General features: G+C 36.1%; 1 protein-coding gene and 1 non-coding gene across 2 annotated transcripts in view; one reads left to right on the top strand and one right to left on the bottom strand.

Annotated features, from left to right (window-relative positions):
- LOC148181538 (MAP/microtubule affinity-regulating kinase 3-like) overlaps positions 1-27825 on the bottom strand; it is an 81192-nt gene that overhangs the window by 43566 nt on the left and 9801 nt on the right. The window lies entirely within an intron of this gene.
- Positions 13645-13726, top strand: TRNAS-GCU (transfer RNA serine (anticodon GCU)). Its single transcript has one exon. It is a non-coding gene; the product is annotated as a tRNA-Ser (tRNA).

Raw genomic sequence — 27825 nt, 5'->3', positions numbered from 1 at the left:
CCCAATAAAATGTGGTCATAAAAAACATGTTGACTTTACACAATTTTATATTTTTACCTCTTTGACCCATCAGTTTTATTATCCACCTATCGTTAGCTTTGTAAGATTTAATGTTCTCTCGTTTACAACGTTTTATTACTTCCTATCGACTCAGCGCTGCGTTTCAGAATTAAATTAATCGTTGTTCGCAATAAACGATAACAGATTCCAGAGAGAAGGATGTATTTATAAGAAAATGTGTTAACTTTTCAGAGTTTCCCTTAATGTGTGACGCTTCTTCCTAAACATAAAAAATCGTCGATCTTATATGGTTCTCCTCCCTCTCGATAATACGCTAAAAGCATCAGAGAAAAGCGTGTTTTAATAGCCAGAAAAATTGGATATTTCCCAAAATAAAGTAAATGTCGCAAAGAAAAAATTGGATTTTTCTACAAGAGCTTTCCAAATAAACCCGGTACAACAAGGGTGAAAGCTCACCTCGGAATTCCCTCCAACTTTCACTGTTCCCATCATCTGCAATTGATTAAAGTTGATCGTAACTTTTTCTTTTACCTCCAAGTTGATATTTCGTATGCTACGTAGGTACTTCGCTATGTTAATTTAATGAAGTCCCATTATCGACGCGGCAATTTTCGATTTCCGAGTTGAACTGTACCTGTTTTAATCAGGGATGCGGTAGGGGCTGTTCTGAAATGAAATTCAATTTGTCGGAGCGCCACCTGTCAGTTAAAGGGTCCAGCACGAGTTGGCTCCGGCCCTGCCCGATCACAACCTCGTAAATTGTTTCCGGCAAGTTACTTGCTAACTATGCCTAAGTAGGTGCTCTAGTGGTCGATGAACGAGAAACTCTCCTCTCGATTACCGATTATAATAATGGCATGTACTGTACACCAATGTTACCTACATCGAACTGAAGCTATTTCCGTACCAACTATGCAACGAGGCACATACGTTTAACGGTAACGTTCAAGTTAAATCTTGTTCAACTACCGACGTGAGTTGCTGTAATAATGAGGAGACCTCGTAATAACTCTCACAGAACTACTATTGTTAAGGAGATATCTTTTTTGGCTCGTAAACAAATGCGCTTGATTTAGGTTATTGCGAGACTGCAAGTAACAAAGAGCCTAATGCGGGAAAGTATGGAGATCTGTCTTATAAATTGCACTTAAACTCTATTTACCACCAAAGTATTCAAATTACGCCTCAAAATAACACTACGGTTTCATTGTTATAACGTGTAAAATCTACGAAGATTTATTCATTTTGTATTATTACGAAATATGCAACAAGTATTACATCAAGTATTCTTGAAATTCTATTTTATTTTGCAATGGTTTTAAAACACCTCATTCAGTCTGCTTTTCTCCAAATTATAAATAATTAAAAATTTTAAAAGCTTAAATTTAGCTGTTTAAATTTCCAAAACAACAATTTCTTAAGAGTTGTGCATAATAAAAAACAAAATTCATCAAACAAAGAACTCTAAATACAATGTGGAAGTTCAAAAAACATTAGAATAGTAATTATAGGTATGAAAAATAAGGACCCATGCTATTTACCATGTTGCAGCTGATTCTATCCCAAGCCTAAAATTAAAAACCAAAACAAAATATGCGCGTTTTTAACTAAGATAGAAGCTTTTTTCTTTGAACAATCAAACTCTGGTTAGTTAAAAATTTTATAACGATTTTATTGTTAGTAATTGGATTTTTTACAGTTAATGATATTCAGTCAAAAAAAAAAGAATAAAAAAAATGTTTTAACTCAAGTTTCTTTTAAATGTACAATGTCTTAGCTTGGTAGAAAATTTTTTAATGTTGTAAGATTGCAAAGCTTTTAGTACTAGTTGCTTAGATACGGACACTACCGAATGTAAAATTTTATTAGAAAATGTAGAGCAAGCAGCATTGCCAATTTTTTCCTTTGAAAAAAAACCGTATCGTAAAAAAGAATAGATTTAGAATAATATTGCTTTGATTTTTAAAATGGTCTAACAGAAAAGAACTTCCACTTATGGGCGCAATTTAATCGTCACCTTGTATACCAAGGGAAAGAAAAAACTTTTCTGGGGCAAGTGTTAATAATTCACGAGATCCGAAGAATTGATAAATATAGGGTGTTAGGTAACATTACGCTCAGAGAGCAATGGCTAATCAAGTAAAGTAAACTGTCTTGGAATCGGCAATTTTTTCGTTTTATTTAAAAAGATACAAGGCTTTAAAATCGTCCAGTTAGATTCATTCAATCCAATTTTTAATTTTTCGAACATCCAAGAAATCTTTCGACCAAATGAATAATTTGTCGCTGAAATCATAATATAATAATAATAATATATAAATAATAGGAAGAAAAAGTACTGCAATTTTGTTTAAATAATAAAAATGAAACAAATTTTTATTAAATGTTCAAAATGATGATAATTTTCAATAAGACAAACCTGTTACGGTCGTAATTACAGTAGCTGTATTGAGCAGCAAATAAGTTTATTTTTACAACTACAGGGTGTTAGGTAACGTTACGGCCATAGAAAAAGGGGTGATGGAGACAGCCGTAAAAAGCAATGTTTCAAAGTTTTTTTCGGGTTTTCTTGAACCGTTTAAGAGCTGGAAGGCTTTGAATGTGACCAATCAGGGAACAATTTGCATAAGGTTACAAAAATTTGAATCAGAGTTACTGAAGGAAATTTTTTGTTTGACGTCAAACTGACAGTTCTTATTTTTTATCAGTGACGTACTTGTTCAATTTCGTCCAAGGGAAAATGTGTTGGGCACAATAAAGGAAACATTGTTGCAACGTTTACAATTATGTGTTCAACAAGATGGTGGCTATTTTGAACATCTAGGGTAGTGTTGCTTTATTGTCTGTTTTTTGAATAAAATTGCGTTATTGTTTTCCCTTTTATTGACGCCACTGATTTAAAACTTCAAATGTGACGGGAAAGTGACAAATTATTCGTTTGGTCCGAAAGCTACTTGGATTTCTGTAAAATTGAAAAATTATTTGAAGCCATTCTATTGGTCAACTTTAAAGCCTTGTAGCTTTTTAACTAAAACGAAAAAAAATAAAATTAATTGCGGATTCCAAGACAGTTTGCCTTCCTTAATTACTGATTAGTCTATGGCCGTAACGTTACCTAACACCCTGTATAAATCAAGTACGCCACTGGTGTAAAATTATAACTGTCAGTTCGACGTTAAAAAAAATTCTAGAATGACTTTGATTCAAAGTTCGGTGGTCTTTTGCAAAATGATCCCTGATTGGTTACAAATTCAGCTCTTAAACGGTTCAACAAAATCCGAGAAAACTCCGAAACATTACTTTCCACGGCTGCTTCCATCACCCCTTTTGCTATGGCCGTAACGTTACCTAACACCCTGCATAAATATAGTCATTTAATAATTGTTGTACAAAATAGTTTTTAATCTAAAACCAATAAAATACCTTTATTTTTGTCGTATACATGACGATCTATCCCCAGTAAATATGTATTTAATTTAAAATAGGCAATCCAAATCACACTTCTTTTTATCTACTTAGAAGAGAAATTTAATTTCATGTTCTCAAACTAGTAGTAAAAAAAAACAAGTTTAGTTTTTGCTAAATCTTTCGTATTTCTTTAATTAATTACATTCTTAATTACAAAATCTGCAGCATAATCTTGCTCCTAGTTTGTTAATTCTATGAGCTGTTGTAGACTCTTTGGCAAAATAGCAAAATTTATTATTATTATTATTATACACTTAATATCCAGAAAATGCAAACTGTTTACAAATCCGTATTGCTCGGTATGCAAACTTCCTTATAATTTACCTCAACAAATAAAACAGCTAATCGGGCCACAGACAAAGTAAACAGTATAAAAAGTCGGTCTTTTAGAAATATGCAGTATGTGCTGCTTACATAAAATAAAAATTGCGTATCATCTCATTTTAAATTTTTGATTGCCCTCTCTCAAGATTTTCTCTGTAAACTGTCAATATTCCTCTGGAGAAAAAGCCAAAATTAATAACAGACTTTATAAACTCGTCGAATCCCACACTACAGGGAACCTCGAAAAAGAGCCTCCGGTTCAATGATTATTTTATGACGCGTCCGTTGAGCCGTGACGATCTGCACGCATTTGGCCCTAGTGGATGTTTTCACTCCCGGTGGCTTGGAATCGCGGTTAAGCCGATTGAATGCAAAAAGGATCGCCATCTACAGTCCTCACCGGAACCTGGAGCTTTATATCCCGATTTAATAATGCATACCTATACGGATCACGCAATTTCCCAAATCTTAGGAATTTTTTGGCCTGATGGTTGTTCAAAGAGGTCGCAGCGTCGGAGAGAATTTTTATAGGCATCTACCAATAATCGCCATTGACCATGCGTTTGTAAATCCCTTCAGAGGTATTCGAATCGTCCCGGTTTTGTCGCTTTCTGAATAGAAATGACTTGGAGTAGAGGTGAAATTTCACCTCTAATCTTCTTTGGTTTATTCACTTGTAGTTTGGTGGAGCGAAGTGAAATCCTTAAAGAAGTGGGACAAAACCTTCGTATAGTTGTGATAACGTTAATAAAAGTACGATCGAGGCCAGACTGAGTCACAGTTAGTTGGAGAGACCACTATTATTATCAGCAAATCTCGAATAAAACTTTGATATATGAGTTTTACATCGCCGGTATCTCTGGTAAAATTCCAAAGAAGCAGTGCTATCGTGTGTGCGTGGCGTCACAGCAATAATAAACCCATCGAGCCTGTATAATCTGCTGCCTTACTATAGCGGTTTACGACCTGCCACCGCCACAGAGGCGAGCTTTTTAAGCTGGGGCCAATTTGCAATTACAGTTTTTGCTCGAAGCAATTCGGCGCGAGGTTCATATTTTACGAGGTGCATCTCTGCGTTTTATGGAGCGTACTCACTTGCCATTGTTCACGTAATTAAGTTTGAGATTATGTGCACCGCTACCGACTGCATTCCCGATTTTATGTCGGACACAACCATGGTATCGGACATTGAAATCCATTTCTAAATCACCTTCATGTGTTTTCCGGAAATACGGACGGCTTTTGTTAGAGCTTAAACAGCTGGACACCAATTGCAATGAGCGTTGTTATTATTCCACGGCTTAAGCACTCGTAAATTTTAGTTTCGAGAAAAGCAAAATGTTAATTTTAATTAAAAACTGTTAAGTTTAGTCATTTTACAAATTTAATGCCAAAAGATTTCGTAATTATGTCCGACTACCCAAAAAAAAAAATTCTTTACCCGGCGCATCCACCATTTCTAACGACTCTTTCCGGCCCATTTTTGACGTTTGTTTCTCAATCTGAGATGGTCGCAAACTGCGTCCGCAAGTTTAGGGCGCCCAACTTTATCGTCCGAGGAAACTAGTTTGCCTATCGTTGCGCAAAGTTCTTCACAAGTTTGTCGTCTTAATCCCCTTATTGCCTCAGCTGCGTAATAGATCTACATATTTATAGTTCCTGTACTTAACAGTTGGCCATTACGTACTGGGCCCTCATTCGGTAGTTCGTAATCAAGGCTTCGGGATGAAAGTGATAAAGGAAACAGGGAGATAACGAACGAAGACCGGTGAATGTTTACTTTAGATAGTACAGGCCGAATTAATTGTTCGCTTAATTTTATCGTCAGCGTTTATGCGCTTTCATAGTGGGAGCTCTTCGATGCGGTCAGCTCGATGAGGGGATGATATGACACGCACGAGAGGGATGAAGACGTTGCTATCAACCCTCGACGTGGTGGTAGTTTTATTTGTTTTGTTATTCGGATTGTTGTAATCGCGGTTTGGTTGATTGAAAGCAACGAGACAATTTCTCGAGGCGATTGAAGCGACAGTAATATCCCTCGAAAAATAGACGATAAGATCACGTGAATTCCGCATAGAAAAAGAGTAAAAGAGCTTGATTAAAAGACGACAACGACTCAGTTTGCTAATGAGGATGTGGTCAACCGACGAATGAAACTCAGACGAAATGGAGCCCCTTCATTAGTGGCTTTTCAACCAAAGAGATGACACTGCGATCTCTTCACAAATAAAATTCAGAGCTCTTGTTCTGATTGGTAAGTAAAGTGTTGGGTCCTTAGTTTCATGATCTATTACGGATTACGTTCGACACGGAAGTAAATACCGGGAAAGCTATAAACAGTCAGCATCCACATCGATATCGAAGACTGGAATCAAATCTTGCGGATAAAGCTCTGTGTAAATTTAGGCGAAAGGCCGATGGCGGTGCCGAGGCTACTCTAATCCTCGCTAAAAGCTCTATAGGTGCTGACTGAGCTCAGAGTGCCATTTGAATACAAATGTGCCCTTCACGATCCATAATTAAAATCATCACCTCTCTGTTAACTCTACAGGATTAAACAAAAAAAAAAGCGACGCTAATCCTTTCAGTTTTGACCACTGCCCACCGCTGCTCCCGTTTTATGGAAATCCATAATTAATTTCCGAAACTTTAAAAAGTATCCTTCGGGTTTGGATTTTCGCAGAAACTTTTTTCAATTCCGTAAACACAATTTTGGGGATTAGTGAAACGGATAAAAGCAAACTCACTCCGAAATTTGTTACTAATTTATGCAACTACTTTTACTTTAAGCAGGATTTAATTTACATCTTAGAAAAGTCGGGTCTTAGAAATTTCTTTTGCCAAGATAAATAGAAACTTTGTCGAATTACATACAACTCAGTTTAATTCCAGTTCAAACACAATTACTCACAATAAAACCGTTAAATATATAAAACTCCCTCTCGAGAGTGGGATGAAAGCTGTATAAATTTTTAATTCAAATAAGCAAATCGCGAAGCATTCGAACCCGCTACCAAATTAAAAATACATTAAAGAAATCCTCTCCGAATTTATTACCCGAATGCGTTTTCCATTGCGCAATTTCCCAAATTGACGCCAACATTTTCCATTATTTCCGTTTCACAATTAGAAATAGTTTTCAGACTATTCCCACGTCCGTGTCAAAGAAAGCAAAGCACGTATGAAACAATGTTAACACAGAAAGAAAGAGCGGACGCTCGAGCCGTCTCAAATATTAATATCGACATTGCAGGGGCGCGCGTTTTTATTATGTTCATTCTTTCGACGCTACATCACGAGGAAACAATCTCGGTAATTGAAAGAGCCGTGCAAACGGTGGAGGAAGTTAAGAGGGGAATACGCTGGTAGCTGGGGAAACCATCATTTTTTATATTGACTCGTCTGCGTTGAACAGGTGGTCTACAATATGACGACTTGATAATGTTGCCGAGGGATCGATTATCGATTGCCTCCAACTCGCCGATGCAGCAAACTACCCCTAGATTCCGTTTGATTCTTCAATTTTTTAATAGCTTTCAAATCGATAACATTACCAACCGCGTTCTACGTTCAAATCACTGTCATCAAACTTCAAAGCTAGCAAACATTCACGGACCCTTTTCAAAGCTGAAATAAGTTAATTAGCAATTATGGAAATCCAATATTTCAAATACTGAATTAAGTAATTCAAATGTCGGGATAGACAAATATGTGCATTTTAAAGTGGTCATTACGGTTCCGATGTTAAGCTTCTTGTCACTGCCAATTAAAATAATAGAATTTTAGCATCTCAAATGCGGTCTGATTTACCGGGTTATCTTCCTGACGCCGGAAATAAGACTAGATTAAAACCAAAAATGTTTGCTAATTTTATCTCTGTGCTGCTTTTCAACTTTTTAAAAAAGGTGGATGCGCCAACACTAATAAGTTGTCAGTTTCATTCTGTATCAAGTTGTGTTATTTTTTTGTGCCTTTATGGATTATGCAGGTTACTGAAAACTATTAATTAATAATTAATTAATTAATTAATTAATTTACTATCTACGAATTACACTCTGTACAGTATGTCCCCGGATTAAGTTCACAAGAGGCAAAAAAGTTTATTTTTCATTTTACAAAAAAATGACAAAGGAATAACATTTTTTGCTTATTTCAAAACAGATAAATCTGCGATTAAAATTTCAAAATTATTAGTTTGTACTCTTAAAATTAATTTTTATTAATTTTTTATTAAATTTTGTAATCGTATTCAAATAATAGCAGGGTGTGGATTCACAATATCAAATAGTGCGTTAAAGATTAAAGAGAAATTTACCCAATAATGCGTAAGTATTAAAAAATTGGAAAAAAATGCAATTGCATCCTTAACAATAATTGAGAAAATTCGAAACAGTCTTAAAGAATTACTAGTTAGAGTTAAACCATGTGCTAAAACAGGTAATGAGTTAATCAAATAGTGGAAATTGGTTTGAGTTAAGAAACAAATTTCATTCTTTCGACATTTTTTGCAAAATTAAAAATAAAAAAGTTCTTCGTTATTTTTTGTTTTTTTCGATTTTAAGAACACAGCTTCATAATATTAAAGTTTTAATTAAAAATTTATTTATTTTAAATTAAGCAAAAAATATTATTCCTTTGTCATTTTTTTGTAAAATGAAAAATAACGTTTTTTTTCCTCTTGTGAACTCAATCCGGGGACATACTGTATATTATTTTACAATTAGGTTTATTTTTTTAATTGTCCCAAATATTAAATTTCACTTTTTTTTACTATTATGAAAACTACCCTTTAAAATTAATTAAAAGGATGAGGAAACAACAAAGTTACAATTAAAAACAAAAATTACAAATACATGTGCAGTGTCTTTTAATTAGATTAGATTAATTTAGATTAATTAATTAATTAGAGACGAATTATAGAATGTCCTATTAAAATATTATCCAGACTAATGCAGAGAATTTATGTCTTGATTTTGATATCGTTACGTAGATATTTTTGATTTTTTACCCTGTATAGATTTTCTATTGAAACGCTTTGTATAATAAGTCTATAAAACGTTAATCAAAAAATGGTTTAAAAAATTTATTCTCTTTCAATGACTTCAACACATTTGAGCTAATTAAATTAAAAAAAAATATATCGGAAAAATCCGAATTAAAAAATGAACAAAAATCTAAAAAAACAAAAATTTTTGATCTAAATAATTTCAAATTTCTGAAAGAAGACCTGCAAAACCCAAAGTATTTGAAGAATCTCAGAGATTTAAAGGACATCAAAAACCTGAACCTCAAAAATTGCAAGGGCTGGAGAATTCGTAAAATATAAAGAAGAATCAAGATAATGGAAAAATGACCATTTAGAAAAGATTGAAAAAACTTTCAGACATTTACTTTACAAGTTCTCATAGGTGCTCAGACTTGAAGCTTCAAGCACTTTGCCAATTTCCGATAATTTAGGAAATTGCCTCAATTTCATGAAATGCAAAACACAACTCTTTACAGTTTGTAGTTTTGTCTTTAGAATGCATTTTCGCAGTCGAAAGTTTCACTTCGCAAATTTTGTTTCATGTCGTTATCAGCATTAAATTCTCGACACAATCGTGGAAAGTATCGCCCTGTCCACGAGGACAATTTCGTTAAACAAATGAGGAAAAAGCAAAACAAAGTGATGCAAGGGAACGCGCGGCACGCCATTTATTAAGAAAACTGTTCTATTAAAGTAATTTAGACAGCGTAGCGATGCGAAGTCTTTGAAATCCCATTTAATTAAATACATCTAGATTTTATCTTAGCGTTTTACGTCAGCCCATCGTTTGTTGGAAAATCAGGCAGTTCCTTCAACGCAAACATGCCAGGAAACCAGGCTTTTATTCCAAACACCCTCGTACGAATTCTAAATTTTATTACACAGCGCCTCTAAAGTGGATAAAATAAGCCGTATAAGTTAGTCCGTGTTTGCTTTCGGGTCGTAATATTCCAAATATGATATGCCCGCTTGCAATCTTGTTCGCGCATACTTTATGCCACTTTATTTCGGATACTCAAATTTCCTATCAAAATATTTAATGGTCCAGACACTTTATTTTAATAAGGAGATGCATCTAGCCACTATAAAAATATTCAAAATTGTGTTTTAAACCGTTCGTTTTACGATTCTCAAACTTTAATTTACTTGCACGCGCATAAAATTGCGATAGGATCTTCTGCAGTGTTTTCTTAAACTTTTATTGCGCCGCACTTTTATGAACGCTGAAGAAACAACGTTCATTTTTTCTTTTGAAGAATCTAAAATTGTGTCTCTCCCAAAATCGTCACTATCTCAGGCGTCAAGGATATTTTGTCCTGCCATTAAGCAGATAGTGTTGACCGAACCTCCTGCAAGAGGAAGATCAGCCGATAATTTACGATACACAAGAGACGCTCTTTCCGCTAGTAATATAACCCAGATCAGCTCGATCCAAACTAAACAATCAGTTTGTTGTGAGATCGTAAATATGACCGGAAATTGTTCTATTGGTAATTAATTCAACTAAACAACAAAAAAAGGTAGAAAGCTGCACGTTTTGTCCCTCCATGGGAGCGCTTCCTAGCTAAAACTTCCCTTCACAATTTAATTAATAAAGGTCGAATTAAATCTGGCGATCTAGATAGGAAGTTCGACTGCAGCTCCGGATTTCCGAACACGCAGGTAAGAGGACAAACGCCGGTAATGGAGAGAAGTTCGGACCAGTTTGGCTGTGCGATAAGGAAAGCTCCTCGTTTAAGGTCGTCCAGCTATAATGGTCAAGTCCCGTGAGCCAGGGTTGCCGATGAGGTACAAACTTAATAGATACGTGTCATATAAATTCTGTTTGATGCCGGTCCTTGAATAACTTAAATGGGAGTTTGCCAGTAACGCCACTGGCTAACGCGAATTATGAACACGTTACGGATTTATCGGTTCGTTTTGGTGGGCTGATGCTATCAAGATGGGGCAATGAAGATAACCATGCGCGTAATTTGTTTTCTATTGAGATTAAGAGAAGTTAAAGGTTAACGTCGAGGGTCATTCGTTTTCGACAAAAAGCTTAACAAACTTGGACCGAGTGAAATTTCACTTCTTCATATTTCGATCTTGCTTTCCGATAGTGTTCGCATACCCTACATAATACGTAATTCGGCATCGCCGGGGCTTCATTCCACAATTTATCTCAGATACTCGCATCAATCAGTGTCGCAAATCTCCAATTTCCGCACCCTGATCATGGGCATTTTTAATGTCGGATGAGTTTGCACACGCCAGCAGTTATCCGCCCTGATGATGGTACAAGATAGATAGAGTTTTACGCCGTATTTATTTTCAGTTCAGGTTCCACCTTAGACTGGGGCAAATCCACCACAACAACTTTTTTTGTTGAATTATTTCATGGAAACGGATTTATTTCATGTCTGCATCAAAGAAAATAAGCGGATAATAACATTGAATACGCTTAAACCGAGCCGACATGAACGTAAATAAATTGAGTGAAATCCTCTTAATTGACAAAATTCAACGGTAAAAATTAGTCTGATTAAGCTAGCAAAGGATTAAATCCAAGTCCAGCATAAACATGATTATTTCAATCACCTGTGATGTAATTCGATCAAACGCTTTTCAATTTTCAAAATTACGCTATTTGCGAGAGAGTTTAGAACGGGATCTAATATCAATTCACAAAACATAAAAATCAAATTGCTTTTTTTTTGGTAAATCAGAGTGTATTTGGCAATCTGCATAAATCGAATTGTCCAGGCAGTGTACTTTGAAGTTTTTTGTCAATCCATTCATTTTATTTTAAAATATTTAAAAAAGTATACATGATCTGAATTTGTAATTTGCTAAAAATCAGAAATCATAACGTTAACAAGCTATAAATAAAAAACATAAACAACAAAAAGTGAAAGTAAACAATTACAAATAAAATTAAAGAATATGAAATACACGGTGTTCGGAAAGTCGCGCACCACCGTGATACTGTATCATTAGACAATACCATCGACCACCGGAAAAATGTTAAAAAAAATCCATGTCTTCAATTTTTCGTAATATGATGGATTGAAGAGTAAAAGTTTGATGCTAAAATTAACGATTTTTGTGCAATAATTTCACGTTCAAATGAATTTGTTTCCTAAAGAACATTTACATGATGCAAGAAAAATCAGAAAAATCTTGTGAAAAATGGCTTAAAACAAGATTTTTGATTTAACAATGTCGATCAGTATGGCATCGTTCAGATGAAACCATAGTTACATTACTCGTTCATGAGCCGACCTGACTACTGCCAACAAACAACAGCAACGTTACTATGGCTTTCAATACTGAAAATTTAAGTTTTTGGTGGAGCAGTTCAGTTTCAATTTTATTTTGGTCCTACTACAAAAACAAACGGATTTTTTTTAACATTTTTGGTACTCTGGGAGACCACCCAATTATCCCCTTTAAAGGTGGTGCGCCACTTTCCAGACACCTGTATCTAATATACATAAAAAAATATAAACAATTTATAAGATTTAAAAAATTGAGAGAAATTAATTCCAAGAATGTAAAGATCCAACACATTCAAAGTAAAAAAGAGAATTTGACACGTCTAAATCTAATGTTAATACAAATCTTGAACACAAAAATGAATCTTTCAATTTTATTTTGGTCCTACTACAAAAACAAACGGATTTTTTTTAACATTTTTGGTACTCTGGGAGACCACCCAATTATCCCCTTTAAAGGTGGTGCGCCACTTTCCAGACACCTGTATCTAATATACATAAAAAAATATAAACAATTTATAAGATTTAAAAAATTGAGAGAAATTAATTCCAAGAATGTAAAGATCCAACACATTCAAAGTAAAAAAGAGAATTTGACACGTCTAAATCTAATGTTAATACAAATCTTGAACACAAAAATGAATCTTGAAAAGATAATATCAAAAAAAAGAGTTCAAAAATTGCCTGCAGCAAAAAACAAATTAATAAAAAAACACTAAAATAAACAAACCAAAAATTTGATTATTTTTTCCACTACATATTTACGTATAACAATATTCGCAATACAATTTCACTTTTAATACCGAAGATAAATAAAGTCCGTTTTTTTATTAAAAAACCACCAACACCGCACTCTCCTACCACTTTACAACCGCCAACGTCGTCGATGGTGACTTTTTGGTGATAAAATCAAATAGGTTAGCTGCCTAATTGACAATTTGATTACACAAAACGGCCTTTCAGGCTGTGCCGAGTCTTTTCCTATTAAATCATTTGATTTATTGTAATCCAACAGGCTGTAAAAGAAACGTTTTTAACGGAAACACTGTCTAATTTTCAGAAATGTCAAAAATTTGACAACTATTTTCTGACCAAAAATCTTCCTAGGCAACGTTGCCGGTTGTAATGCAGGGAAAAATTGCGGTGTTGGTGGTTTTAAAAAAAAAAACGGACTTTAGATATTTGCAATTAGAAAAAGTGCATCGGTTGCTCACAGCTCAATTTTTTATTCACTTGATATTTACTGTATGATTTGAATACAGATTAAAAAAGGCGTGTTTATGTCCACAGTTAATTAGCGGAACAGCAATTAATTTGAACCTTTTACGATTATATTTATTTCATTGGAATTATAAAAGCCTCAATAAAATCACTTTTATTGCCATTTACGTTCTGAAATAGAATTTATTTTTAATTACCCGAACTTTAATGGGTTTTTATTATAATTTAGAAAGTATTACTTCAAACAAATGATTAATGAAGTAAAAAAGTGTGGTAATAAAAAAAATACAGCTTAGTTCCGTCAAAGTAGCCGGAAACTTCAAGGACGAGGTGGCCGAGTGGTTAAGGCGTTGGACTGCTAATCCAATGGGCTCTGCCCGCGTGGGTTCGAATCCCATCCTCGTCGAACTTTTTTTTCGTTTTTTACAAACATACCAGTGCACACAACGTCTGTCTACATAATTTTCCAGTCAATATCCTACTTCCTCGAATTTCTTTATCTCCTGCCCTAAATTTGCAAGTCCTTGTTGGTGGCGCTGATAAGGGAAACACGAATATTTCAATTTCACGCATGACGTGGTCATATTTTCATTTTGGTAATTTTATGACTTTGCATAATCTCCCAAGTATTAGAAAAGCTGAGCTGTAAAAAGGGTGGTCTGTAAATCGACAACGTGACGGGAAGGAAGAAGAATATGCAGCCGTCTTCTGTCGGAGCATTGTCGGCATTGAAACGGTCTCTTTAAATTTTTAATTTTCGTGCCGGCTCGCTAAATGACACGCGTAATTTTCGAGAACGCCGCCATTAATTCGGACGGCGGGACCCATAATACCGACACTCCATTAACATTTTTTCGTGTCATTTATTTTTACATGCGGCTGTGGCGGAGGCGCGTTTTCGATGGAAGAAGAACTCCCAAGACGGTTTCGATAGATATCTCCTGAATAGCTCCTGAATTATATCAATTGAGTTCGAGAATTGCTCCACTAATTTGTTTCCCATAATAAAAATGAAGCTATTTGGAAAATGTGACGTGATTAATGTGTGTTTCAATGTAATTATTAAAAGCTAGTTAGAACAATGCGACAGAATGGTAATACTTCATAATTTGAGTCAATTAATTGGCAATTAAGCAATAAAACGAAAAAGTCTCTCATTTTAAAAATCTAAAAACCAGCTTCCCCTTTTTTGCTAATTATCTGAAAGCAAACTGACATGTTTGGAACTTCGTAACTACGAAACTGATTGCCGGCAGCAACACTTTTTTGCGTCTTTTTTTCCGTCGACTTGTTAACAGATTGGGCGCCATTTCGCACAAATTTAAATTAAGTTTCGGGGCACGCAACTAAATTGATAACAAAAAATAGCCGTCTCGAATAACATCGTCTCCGAAAAAAAATCCCCGCTTTGATTCTCTAGTGACAAATACTCCGTTTCGTCCTCTTTTATGTTCTTCAGTTCATGATGATGAGCATATCCTTATTCGGTCATGACTTGTTCAGGCCAGGTCAAAGGCTGTTTTGCCTCCGCCTCCAGTTGACCTTGCCAAGATGACACGGTATTTTTTAGCGTCCCGTTTCCTGGACGCATACAAACGAGTCCATATTTCAGTTTGTCGTAAAAGATCCTCTTGAAGGTGATGTTGCGCTTCAGCAACTTGATAGCATCGGACTCTTGGTCGGTAACGCGGCATTAATAACCCCCCGAGTTATTTCGGGTGGTTTCAAATTTGCACATCGTCCACTTTCTGACAACGTTAATTGTGTTTCGCAATAACCAGGGCGTAGCGATAACTTTTCAGTGAATACGTTTCGGAATAACTTTGCGGAAAACTCGTTATCACTGTCGACCCGGATTAATTCACATTTTTACGCAGTTTTTCGTGACTACTTTAATTAAGGGGAGGAAAATAGACCTAAACGAGAGCGCACTTTTATTGCATTCTATAACAGTTTATCGAAGGGCTTAAGATTGTAACACTTCATTAAATAGTAGTTAAACTCTTCGCTAGGGCGCACCTGAAACAATTTTCAGTCATTTTTTACCGATTTTGGAAACAACTGTCAATTAACCTGCAACAGTCTGGATTACCGTTACCAACCCCGTTTTAATCTCAATTCAATTTTGTACCGTGTGATTTTAATTTCCTCACTAAACCGCGGTTGTAAAAACAAGCAAAAGACATCAAAAGTAGATAAAGTTTTAACACATATGCGTTTTTACAAAGTGATAAAATCTGATAAACGGAAAATAAATTGGAGTATTTTACTATTTAACTTGTTGTTCGCGTGTTTTCCAGCATGTAAAAGAGTTAAAATTAACAAACCGCCACGTTTCGCTAAATAAATATTTTCGCTCGTGTGAACTTAAAGAAAATCGTAATATTTAGTGGAATTTGCTCGAAAAATAAAGAATAGATTTCCCGCTGCGTCAGAACCAGCGCGAGTTTTTTAATTACACTTCTGTTTGGCGATGATGCCTTGTCGTTGTCCTTTGAGGACGTAATTAGCGTGGCAAAGACTAATTAGCAGAGAGCATCTCCATCTCGTGGCTCCTTTTTCTACTTCCAACAACAAAAGTGCATCCTGCCTGTGCAGTGGCAAATAATGCAAAACTGAGGGCATTATTAGCGTAATCCTAGCGAAAGCGTCTTCAAACATGCGGCATTAATTATTATGTTTATTGTTCGTCGGGTTGCCTCCGGCGCATTCCCGATCATAACAAGAACGAATTCGGATTCCCTTGGCATAATTATATCGTCGATCTGTGTCACTTTCCTCTTGGTGATGAAACAATGTTCCCTTCGGCACGCAGGTACTTGGAACGTCATTCCTCTTATTACTTTATCGATCCATGTTTTGATAACTCTAGAGGTTAACGTTCGAGGGACGCAGTCGTCATGTGTTACGAGATACGGATCTACGGCTTGTCCACTCTGAAAGGACCTTATTTCTGACCCAGTGCTTTTCCGGGGGCTTGAAAAGGCGCGTGAGAGCGGACTAATACCATAAGCACTGGAGCTGTGTCTCTACAAAAATTAGCAAGAGCCGTGGAAAAGCGTTATCACTTAATCCCCCAATCAAAAATTCTACGATTCTCCCCACGAAGAATTCGAGTTGGAAACAAATAATTCATTAGCGCTAGTAAATATTCTGCGTGTTTGGCATTGTGATTCAAAATATCAAGATTATAGTTACACACCATATTAATTACATGTCAGCTGCTTGTGCATATCTTTCCATGTAATAAATGATATTCAAATCGTGTGCGACCGGCGGCGTCGGCGTCGGCGTCGCCGCGACAAATCACCGCCGATAAGTTTATTCCGAAATAGAGTCGTCTTTTCGATCTCTTTACTAATTTCTATGTTGGCATCGTCGGCAATCGTATGCAAATTTTCCGGCTTAAGCCTGTCCACCGCTAGTCCATTGGGTCTGCTACGGTCGCATTTAATTTCCCTTGCGGTTTTACATCACCATAATTCTTGTCAAATTTAAAATTCATAAAAATGCATGCTACACACAATATCATGAAAGACGGGGCAAATCACATCGCACCAGGGAATTTGGTGATCACGTTAGCAATGACAGTGAAACTGGGGTCGACGCTGTTTAATTACGCTAATGCGTTCGATATACTTCAATTAAATTTAACAGCTCGATGATTTCAAAAAAAAGAGTTAAAAGAGTTTGATTTTTACGGGACAAAGGATAATGCAGAGAGGAAAAAATATCTCGGGTTCGTGTAATTCCGAACTAATCCAACGTTTTGTGCAGGATTCGAGGTTTCAGCTTCGTTTACGGAACACAACACGAATTCCTATGAATTCACTAACTGAATCTGAAAAACAACGTCATTACTGAAAGAAATTGCGTCCGAATACCTATAATATCCTGCTTATCCCGGACATTCTATATTCCACAGTTTGGATTTTTACGTTTTTCAAACGACGTGAAAAACACATCAAGCTGATTTTATTTTTACGTACTTTATACAAGGCTGGTATTTTGTCTGCATATCGGGATTTATTGAGAAAAAACCAGACTACTTGCCCCGCCGCAATTTGCAAAAAAACAGTACATTTTTTTTTTTAATTCAATCAAGCTCTTTTATGGCGTTCTTATAAACAACTGAGTGGCTTAAATGCGAAACACGACATCTGCAATCAACCCTAATTTTTCGAGCAACAGAAAATAGTTATTTTACAATACTAGTGCGCAAAGCTAATGTTGGTGCATGAGCGTTTATTTAAAGTACGAGCGACTGAAAGGAGCGAGTGTTTTATTTACGCGAATGCACGAACAAACTTCGCGCACGAGGATTGTATAACATTTTTTATACGAACATATTTTTAATTATTTTTTTTAGTTTTTACTAAATTTTTAAACAGAATTGTCATGCGGTTGCCATAATTTGTAAGCTTTTTTTACATGGTACTTCCAAGTCACTAAGGAGGCAAACAAAGAGGTAGACAAACAGCTCAAGTTTTTGTGTCCAGAAATAAAACGAGAAATTAAATCAAATAGTTATTTAGTAACTTAGCAACCATTTTTTATATTTGTAATTTTGTTGTTGTGAATTTTGTTGTCAGCCCCAATGTCGAATAATAAAACTTCGTGTTATTTATTTGGTTCACCCTTTCAATATTAAGTTCCATACTGACACTGGTGAAACACGTTGTCAAGGCACGATTGTCTTTTGTGTTGTTTTGCGGTCGACTAGCCCTAGTCAACCGCGAAACACTGCTTCGCGCACTGGAAAGCGTGCGCAAAACATCGAAAAGCAAGCGATGAGTATAAAAAGCTATGCTAGCGCTTTTACTTTAAATATTGGAAGATAAAATTTTGAAAGTGAATCTTTTCGAAATCTACATAGAACCAATTAGTCACAATAACAGAATTTATATTGCTCTCTCAAATTTTGGTCTAATGATAAATAACTATTTTAAAATAATCACAATTCGAAATTAATAGGTCATAACATAGTTATTTATTGTCATATTTGGCTTTTAAGTCCGGACTTAAAATCTGCGGAAAAATTTGTGTAAAATGAACCCCAATAACGCAAGTTTGTTTAAAAAATAAGCGAGATATCGAGCGCAGAAGTTTGATTCAAAACTTTAATAAACTATAAACTCAGTTATTTTAATAATGTTATCACAGTTATGATAAAAAGAATTTGCTCTAAAAATAAGCAAGAAATCGACTAAAGAAAGTTTACATAACTTTAGTCTTTTTTTTTCGAAAAAGATCAAATGTTCGACTTCCGGAAAATGTAAGAACTGAAAAATCGCAATAAAAACGATGGCAAAAACCGTTCCTTTTCATTTGTCGTACTTTTCGAGATAAATAGAACCTTCTAAAATTTGCCCCTCTGGCGACCACCCAAAACTTCAAACGGCCATAACTCAATTATTTGTTGCCGTGTACGTTAAAAATTCGACCGGTTTTGGATTGTGCGTGAAATTTTGCGGTAACTGAGCACAAATAATTTAAGTTTGCTTTACAGATAAGCGAGTCATTGATCAAAAACTGTTTTGAAGAGGTCTTCTAAAGGTGATTTTCAAAAATGTTTTTTGAACCGAAAACGACATTTAATATCGTTGAGTTTCAGATCAATTGAAAGAACAGCTAAAGATTTATTAACTAGCCAAATATCAGATCGGTAGGTGAAATCGTTTACCAGTGGCGGCAAAAAAAAAATTATCGATTGAGTCGGAAAGTTTTTTCGCAAAAAAATTGATCATAAAATTTTGGGTATTTAAAGGAGAACTCTAAAGGAAAAAGGCCCTAGAAAACCATGGCGCAAAATCTGTAGTAGGTTCGGAAATGTTTAGCTGAAATAAACTATCCGAAACTGTAAAATTTTGTTAGAAATGGTAGCGCAGCATTGCCAAGTTTTTTCTTTAAAAAAAACATTTTATGACAAGGAATGTGTTTAAATTCATTTTGCTTTAATTTCTGAGATGGTTTAACTGAAAAGGACATGGTATTTTCACACATAGGCGCTTTTTTTTCATCACCCTGTACACGTTTACAACAGTTAAAAGGTTAATCGGGCATAACTTAGTTATTTGTTGTCGGATGTGAATTTTGGAACGTATTTGGAATCTCCGTAAAAATAAGAGAGATATCGAGCGCAAAAATTTACTTTAAACATAACTCAGTTGACGTACGAAAAAAAAATGGGTCAGTTTTGGATTCAGCGTAAGATTCTGCGTTGAATGAGCAAAAATAACTAAAGTGTGCTTCAAAACCTTAGAATTTTCTTAGAGTTTAAAAATTTTCACAGATTTACCCTCAGAATGCAAGGCAGAACCTGTGGTTGACCCGTTAACACAAGCCAGAATTTAAAGAAGGTGGAAATTTTGAAGTTTGAATACCCAAATTAGAGTTTTCCTGAATTAGAGAGCATTGAAGGTTAATAAGAGTTTGCAAATGAACCTAATGATGTAATTTGATGTAAATCTGTAAATTTACGAATCTAAAAATTAAAAACCGAGAGTCAGAGGAATAAGTTTCCCCAGTGTTACTTGAGATTAACATCGATTTCTTAAACCCAAAATAAAATAATTCCGGCTGAGAGAAGAAACTTTTACGACTTCCTCTCTAAACTTATAAGTGCCAATTAAAAATTTTTGTAATTTTCCTAGACTGAACCATAAAATCGTATAAGAGGTAAACATCCAAGTACAAGTATCACGTTTTATTAAAGTTTACTGCGATTACATAAAGGATCAACTAATACGGAGTTTAGTGCGGTAAAAATCTCATGTCAGAAATTGATATAAGACGAGTAAAAACGTTGTTTCAGACGTTGATTTCGTACGTGTTTATTTGCAGAAACTTACCCCGACGGCATGTCACAGAAAGGACCCTCGTTACGTAGCTTTACAAGAGCTATTTGTCATACCTGAAAGGAAGCAGACAAGCATTGAAGTATACCTGAGTAAGCTGCAATCTAGAAAATTCACTAAAGTTGTTATCAGCTTCTCAGCATTATAATATGATTCTCGCAGACTGTTTAAATGTACGAACCATACACAGGTATCTTGGTTTCGTCTGGCCGGAGGTGCGAAATAATGTATCATATGTGTTCGTTGTGTAGACAAGTTTCGAGCATTCATGCAAAGTTTCATCCATAAAAGTGATAAGCACTATCGTTTGCCATGAAAACTTTCTTAAAGTAGGTGGTAATTTCTGATGATGTTTACCATCCTCGTAGTGGCCATGATTGAAAAATTCTAATCAAAGTCCCACTGTATCCGTTCCAACCGGCTTACATCCAATCTCGCTATTAACTGGTTTGATGAAAAATAAATCATGTAAAATCGTTATACGGCCAAATAAATCATCATTCCACAATAATACGCTAATCAAGATGAAAAAAGTTAGAAAACGTCCTATATTGTCATTCTCGTTTCACTGCAGAAGATTAGCTCGGCAGGCGTTCGAAGATTGAACGAGCTCGGAAATAATAAATCTGCCGTACGCGCTTGTAAGCAACCCGTAAAATTGAATATGTTCTTGCCTTCTTTGCGGTTTTCCTGTTTTCTTCTTCTTCTCTACTGCCCACGTCGGGCATAAAAATGTCACCAGCGTATGCTTTCGGGCAGTGCACGACGAGGGTATAAACTTTCAACAAATGAGCAGTGTTTAAATAAGTTGCTGCAACTTAAATAGGATGAGTTTTAGGGAGAACGAAGGAGATTTCGACACGCTGCGTTCCATTTATTAACACGTCATGTAAAACCACAACGCTTTGCCACCCACCTCGTCTCTTCTAACCACAAAAAAGCCCACCTCGATGTTATCTATCACTGACACTTTTCTATTAATTACGTTTGTGCTCTTCACCGCGCTCTTCAATACATTGAATAGTTAGTCAAACGTCATTTCCATCCCGGACCCTAATCTCTCCCGATTTTCTGGTAAAACGTTGTGTGTGCTGTGACAGCAACATTAGTTTATCTCTACCCTTTTTTGATTCAATATGATTAAATGACAGCATGTCGAGGTGTAATCTAAACGATTCAGTCTCGGCAGAAGAGCGGTTAGATTATGTAGTTGCAACCACAATGCTTTGACGAATTACTCGTTTGACCCGTTAAACTATGAATACGATATAATACGTTTCCTAGAATGTAGGCATTATTACGGTTGCAACCGAGCGATTTGTATGAACGACTGTTGGCCACTGTGTTACAAATGACTGAAATGTTTCATGATTTGTGCCGTAACGGTAATGGGTTGTTACAAGAAAACAACACTAGAGATAAGAATGGAAAAATTAATGGGCTTTTAACAACAGACACTGTCATTTCAAGGCTTAGATATTGATAGATTCATTACAGGTGGATAATAAATGAGACTAATATTAAACCACTAATTAACATTAATATTAATTAACAGGCGCAACGTAGGGGAATTAATCAAACGCCAATTGCATTATTCGAGTCGCACTAATTTCGTTGGAATTTCATTTTGTTTTTGGGTAAATCCAGCTGTTTTTTTGTTTAATTTTAAACTTTTCTGAAAATAATTTTGAGTAGTTGCTTTATTGTTTTATTGTTTTTTCTTTGTTTATATTATTTTAGGAACAAAATACTACGTATTTTACGTAATATTGCTACGGATTTCAAAATGGCGACCAAATTTTCAAACTAGTGTCAAACTAAAGCGCAATGTGTACTTTTACACTAGAAAAAACATTGTAGGCAATCTTCTGGTTATACAATTTATACAGAGTGTTTTTGAAATGCATGTTCAAAACAGATCTGCGCAATTCCAGAAGAAGTATAAAATACGAAAAAACAGTTTTTATATCAAAAAATGAGAAAGTAAAATTAACCCTAATCCACGAACTTTTTACACCACTTATAAAAAACTCGCCTGGAATGACTTGTTTCCTAAGCAACTAGCAACTTGAGTTTGTTAACTTTTAAATTCAGTGGCACACAAGCAAATTTATTGATTTTTTTGTTTAAATTTATCTCTAAAACGAAAAGACTTTGTTCTCTAAATAGGCTCAACTTGTGGCAAGGAATGACCACACTTTTTTGTACATACATTTAAAAAACAGTCTGTATACTATGTACTTCTAAACGATTTCTAGTTGCCAAGAACTACATAGGATAAATAAGAGGAATTATTAATTTACTAATAATTCAAAATTTTGAAGCAACCTTAATCAATTTTTTTGTTCTTGTTATGTTTTATTTGGCAATTCAGATTATTAAAAAATCAACATCAACAGAAAAATGGAATCATTTAAGAAAATATTTTTACAATCCAAGGTTGCCTCCGAATTTATAGAATAAGAAAAAAAAATATATACAAATAAGAAAAAGATACATTATTACAACCATCCGCAGTATAAAAAAAATGTAACGGCAAAACGAAACGTTTGCCCACAATTTCCTTTATAGAGAACAAAGTAAAGATGCTAAATTACAAAAATAAAAATTGTCATACATTTAGAAAACTTGAAATTAAAAACTTGCCTCCATTTTGAAGTTCGTAGTGTCAAAAATGTACTTTTCTTTTTAAAATGGCTTTAATTGGCTGTTACATCCCATCATAACAAACAATGTCTACAATTGTCTTGTAAAAATTCCAGAATGTTTTGTTTTAGTCATGGCATGCGAAAAATGCGAAATTTTAACACTCAGTATATTATAAATTGTTGATAGAATTGTTTATAAAAAAATTATAAAGCATTATGTTGTCGAAGATACAAAAGTTTCGTTGAAATTGAAGAAAAAAAAATTAGGATGACCTACTTCGCTTGTTCTAGAAAAGATTTTGCGCAAAAAAATATCCGAAATTTTAAGCTCGTTAAACATTCGAAAAGATACAACATTTTAAAAACCAAAGAAAAGCTTCAAAACCCGATAATCTCAAGAGAACCTAAAATACAAAAAATGGAAAAAATTATTGAAGATTGCGTTCAATTCTGAATTTGTCACCAATTCAGATTTCGCGTTTCTCAAATCCCCCGATTCGATTAATCAGATAATGTTGGAATGTCTTTATGAACTCCCTTCTAATAGCTCTTTTTGCGGCACAACGACGATGTTTAAGACATTCGACGCAAATGATAATTTCTGCCGATAACAACGAGTGTCGTTCCAACCGTCGGAAGAGCCAAAAATCAACAACTTCCGTAATGCGTTCTTTGTCGTACGCCAGTCAGATCGGACTCCGATAGAAAGAAAAAAGCAGCCATCAAACAAACAAAACGCCAGATAGAAAGCCTGAAAGTGGGTAAAAATCTCTAAAATAATAGCAGTTCATCAAGCGCTTCTCTAAAGTCTTTTGGATTCGTTCCGCAGAGACCGGCGAAAATGGCAAAGACGAGCCGGAACACAGGGCCGCAAGGGAATTAAAGCCGGTGTTAATGACTTTTTCATTTAGTGTGGCGCAGATTGTGACGAGATAGCTGTGTCTTAGCGGGCGTCAACAATGGCCGCGTTCATTATCAGCGTGGAAAGGGAGGAATGTGAAGAGGGATGATTCGGGGACGCGAAATGGACCCTCGTATTTTCGACCGCAGGATATACGACACATGTGTAGTTTATTGCCAAAATGCGGACATGTTCGTACACGTGTATACAACCGGGAAATGTGGGTGCTGGAATTCGTACCTGCCAAATCAACGAGCTTTACGCCAAAACAGTTTTTGACATTGATGGAAAAGACGCCTTGACACCGCACCATCACAAATCCTATAAAATTTTGAAGGATCGTAAACTAGTCGCCGTTTTCATAAATTTACATAAAATTTATGCCAACGTTTGCTCCAATGTAATCAAAGGCTGGTCACACTTAACTTGTTCAAGTTAAAAGTAATCTTCCCCGGTGGTGTTGGCTTCAAGTATCGATATTATCAATCTTTCATAGTTTGATAAACTCGTTGCTTTCCTCCAACTTTTGCATAAATTTTGCAAGTCGTCGGCGTCGATGGCGTCGGCACGGTGTTTATTTAGGTGATTCCGAGTAAGAGTCGCGAAGGCAAACATCTCCGGTCCGTTGGTCCATCAAATTCGCTTTAAAAAGAAGCTCTTCGCTCCGTTTCATTCGATCAAACAAACTATAAAGTTGGCAAGTGTCGTGGTGGATGGGGGCACGAGCAATGCAACTGACATTGTGTTTGTAGGTGAAATGTTCAACGCTCGCCGTAAAGGTCTCCAGACGACGGAGCGACGTCTTATCGCACCAGGACAGATACTAGGCGTCTCTTGAACGGTCGCCGTCAGCAACGCAAATGTCACCAGTCAGCACAGCACACAACTGAAGCCATTTGACCCGTTTCCAAATGCTACGATACAACCCCCTGGTGTTTATCGAGAAGGTTGCACGATTAGAGAATTGGCCCACAGTCTTGCCCGACCATTTCCTGCTAATCTCTCGGGATCAGGCAGGGATGATGCCGACGCAGAACCCTCGCAACTTGCCCTTAATTGATCGTGATGGATGAACGCGATCGATAAACACACGGTTTTCCAAAATATTGCCATAATCAACACACCAAACTTCTTTTGAATTCATATACGTTTTATGTCGCAACAAAAACAATTTTCCCCAGATGGATCCTCATCGTCTCCTTTTTATAACTCATAAGACGAAATTCAGAAAAATGTTGCCCTCTTAATGGGCGGCACCACGCCGGCACCCAACGATTATAGTCGAATGAACAGTGTTACGCATCCCAGCAGTCACGCAGTCTGCCATCCATGTATGAATTATGATGGTCTTAATTAAATTAGTGCCTTCGTACGCCGGATATCACTCCGGAAGACCTGTTTCTGTTATATTTGGACGAGGGTGTCATGGAGGTACACATATATAGAACTTTTATTAAATTACTCCAAAGTAAAAACAATCAATACACATACCGGGTGTTCCGAAAAGCGTCCATTTCCCCAACAAGCTCCTCCGTCTCACTCGAGATGTTTGTTTCATTCTAAGGAGAATTCATTTAGATGTAATGGTGCTGTGGTAATGTTTCCGTGAAGACCCAATTTCATTTCATTTGTTTCCGTATAATACGACATTAAATGCAGAAGGGAGCGACTGTAACTCGTCGTGTTGAGTGCACTGCATAAACTTTGGCTATATCGGAATAGTTTTTGCATCTCCAAAAATGAGCGAAATTTCCATGGTGGTGGTCCGACTCTTTGTTTCTACCTAGAATCTGGGCTTCATTCATCCTGGGAGCAGTGTTTTAGCTTGGAGTGAAGTGGCAGTCATCAGAAACTCAGCAAGCGTGCTAAACTCGAGAAGGGAACTCGAGAAATGCAAGGCTCTCGACTTAACTGAGCACACAAAACCGGCTCCGTGGCTGCTGAACGCTGCAAATCATTCTAAAGAGTTGCATTACCGCGTGTTCTCGCCTCTTCGCAGAGTGGCGCACTCGTTTATATTCAAAGCTGTTCTCACTATGCAGCTTTCTTGCGGATGTCTTCCAGTCTAAATCGAATAAAGACATTTGAGAGGATGTTCTGGACGTTTTAGAAAAATAGCTTTGAATATATTGGCATCGTGTACATGTATATACAGTGATGGCAGAGTAATTAAATAGAGGCAAAAGCCGGGGAGAATTGCAAGCAGGATTGGAGGAAAAGATTTTGGAATCGATCGCGGCTTATCGTGTTCAACCTCCTCGCATCAAGTGTGATGTCCAGCCATCCAAAAGGTGCATAATTAATAATAGGTGACGTTCACGAAGTTCCACGTAAACCCCTAATCCGGTCAGATATCGGCTTAATCCGGCAATGATGGATGATTAGAGCGAACATAAATCCGCATTTGCACACGGTTTCGATTCCTAAATGCGATATTAAGCGCACTTTATGGCTAGTACTCGTCCTAGCGTACCACAGCGAGTTTATGAGGCTGAATTTGTGGATTTGATAGCCTCGTCGGTGAACGTGACCGCTTCGGTCACCCAGGAGACAGACGCTCCACATTCGCCTCGACCGAAGCCAATTACTTCAGATTGGAATCCCCGCATTTCCCGTAATGCACATTCATTCAAGTGATGATTTGCTGTTTTGACGCTGGAATATAATCAAACTTAACGACGGACAAGAAAATTAACATAGCCGAAAAGCCGCGAACGAAATCTTCATCTCGAGCTACCATTTCTTCGCAATAGCAAAATCGCCATGAAGAAGTGTGGGAGGACCTCACTGCTTGCTGATGGAGTTCACGCGGGTCACGGTCAACACAGCCGGTCACGAAATAGGCCTGATTTACTTCGATAGCGCACGTCTACCATAGTCCATCTTCACGTCACGTCTTTTCTGTGCACTTAAAGATCCACTAAGCTGCTGGTAGGATGTTCTGGATGTCGCGATAACGATCTTTACATTGTCCGTATGGTTTTACTTTCCCAGCGACGAAATCAGGATCTATTTGATATACAATATTTAGGTTGGCTGCTCTGACTGCCATAAAAGGAACTGGGTTGCTATTATGTGTTTGTGTAACTTTACAACGAAATTAAATTGGATGAGGTTTCAAAATGTGACTGTGTTTGAAAGATGTCTTTGGAGTTTAACATAACCGTACTAATACACGAACATGGTCTATTCTTTGTGCGGTCGTGATCTCAGATTTACTACCCTTGTAACGCATTAATGAAGAGCCAAAGAATAATGACCACTGTTTGTTTGAGGAAGCATTGATAGCTGTGTTATTTAAATCTAACCAACGAGCAATTAATTGCCATGACTGCTTAAAAAATGACCCATTTAAGGGTAAAATGTGGAAGGAATAAATCAACGATAGTACTTTCTAAACAACTTCTCGGTTATATCTGAGCATTTTCCACGAGACATCTCGTTCTGTAAACCACCTGAGAAACATAAATTTCCATGATGCGTTCAATTTCACTGCATTTAAGACTTTATAGTTGTCAGATTGCCACAACAAAGGTATTTTGCTTGCTCAACTCTAATTACATTGTAAAATAATTATTCTGAAAGCTGAAATTAGATACACGGCGGAAAACTACATTGTATAATTACGACAGACGAATTAACGAAAAATATCGCCTTCAACATCGTGGAATCTCGAATCGATTCCACATTAAGTAAATAAACTAGAATCTCCCGAGCACACATAGTGAGTTTGTGATCAATTTAAGCAAATTGCGCTATAATAAAGAGCGGATCAATTTTCATTTCTATTATTTGCTCGCTTGATTCGCTACAATTCCCTGCATTCACAAATCGAAATTACTTAATTAATCGACGTTGATCCGAAGTGCATGCTCTCTAATTATAGTATTTTAACAACATTGCATTGTATCTATTCGTTCGGTCTAATGAACCGTTCTTTGTCATAATTGCTAAACTCTGCAAATTTATAACTCGCTTATTGATTTCAGGGGATAAACTGCCAAGCTAATGTTTGTTGTTCGTTTATTTGGCGATTGTAGCTCACAAAGCGAGGGGATTATCATACAGGGCGGTCAGCAAAAAATGACTCACATTTGCG

The sequence above is a fragment of the Gnatocerus cornutus genome, chromosome 1, assembly GCF_029298725.1.
Source record: "Gnatocerus cornutus isolate USDA-ARS CGAHR chromosome 1, icGnaCorn1.1, whole genome shotgun sequence".
In the NCBI taxonomy this organism is placed as follows: domain Eukaryota; kingdom Metazoa; phylum Arthropoda; class Insecta; order Coleoptera; family Tenebrionidae; genus Gnatocerus; species Gnatocerus cornutus.
Note: the sequence above shows the minus strand (reverse complement) of the source record. Positions and strands in the feature narration are given on the sequence as shown.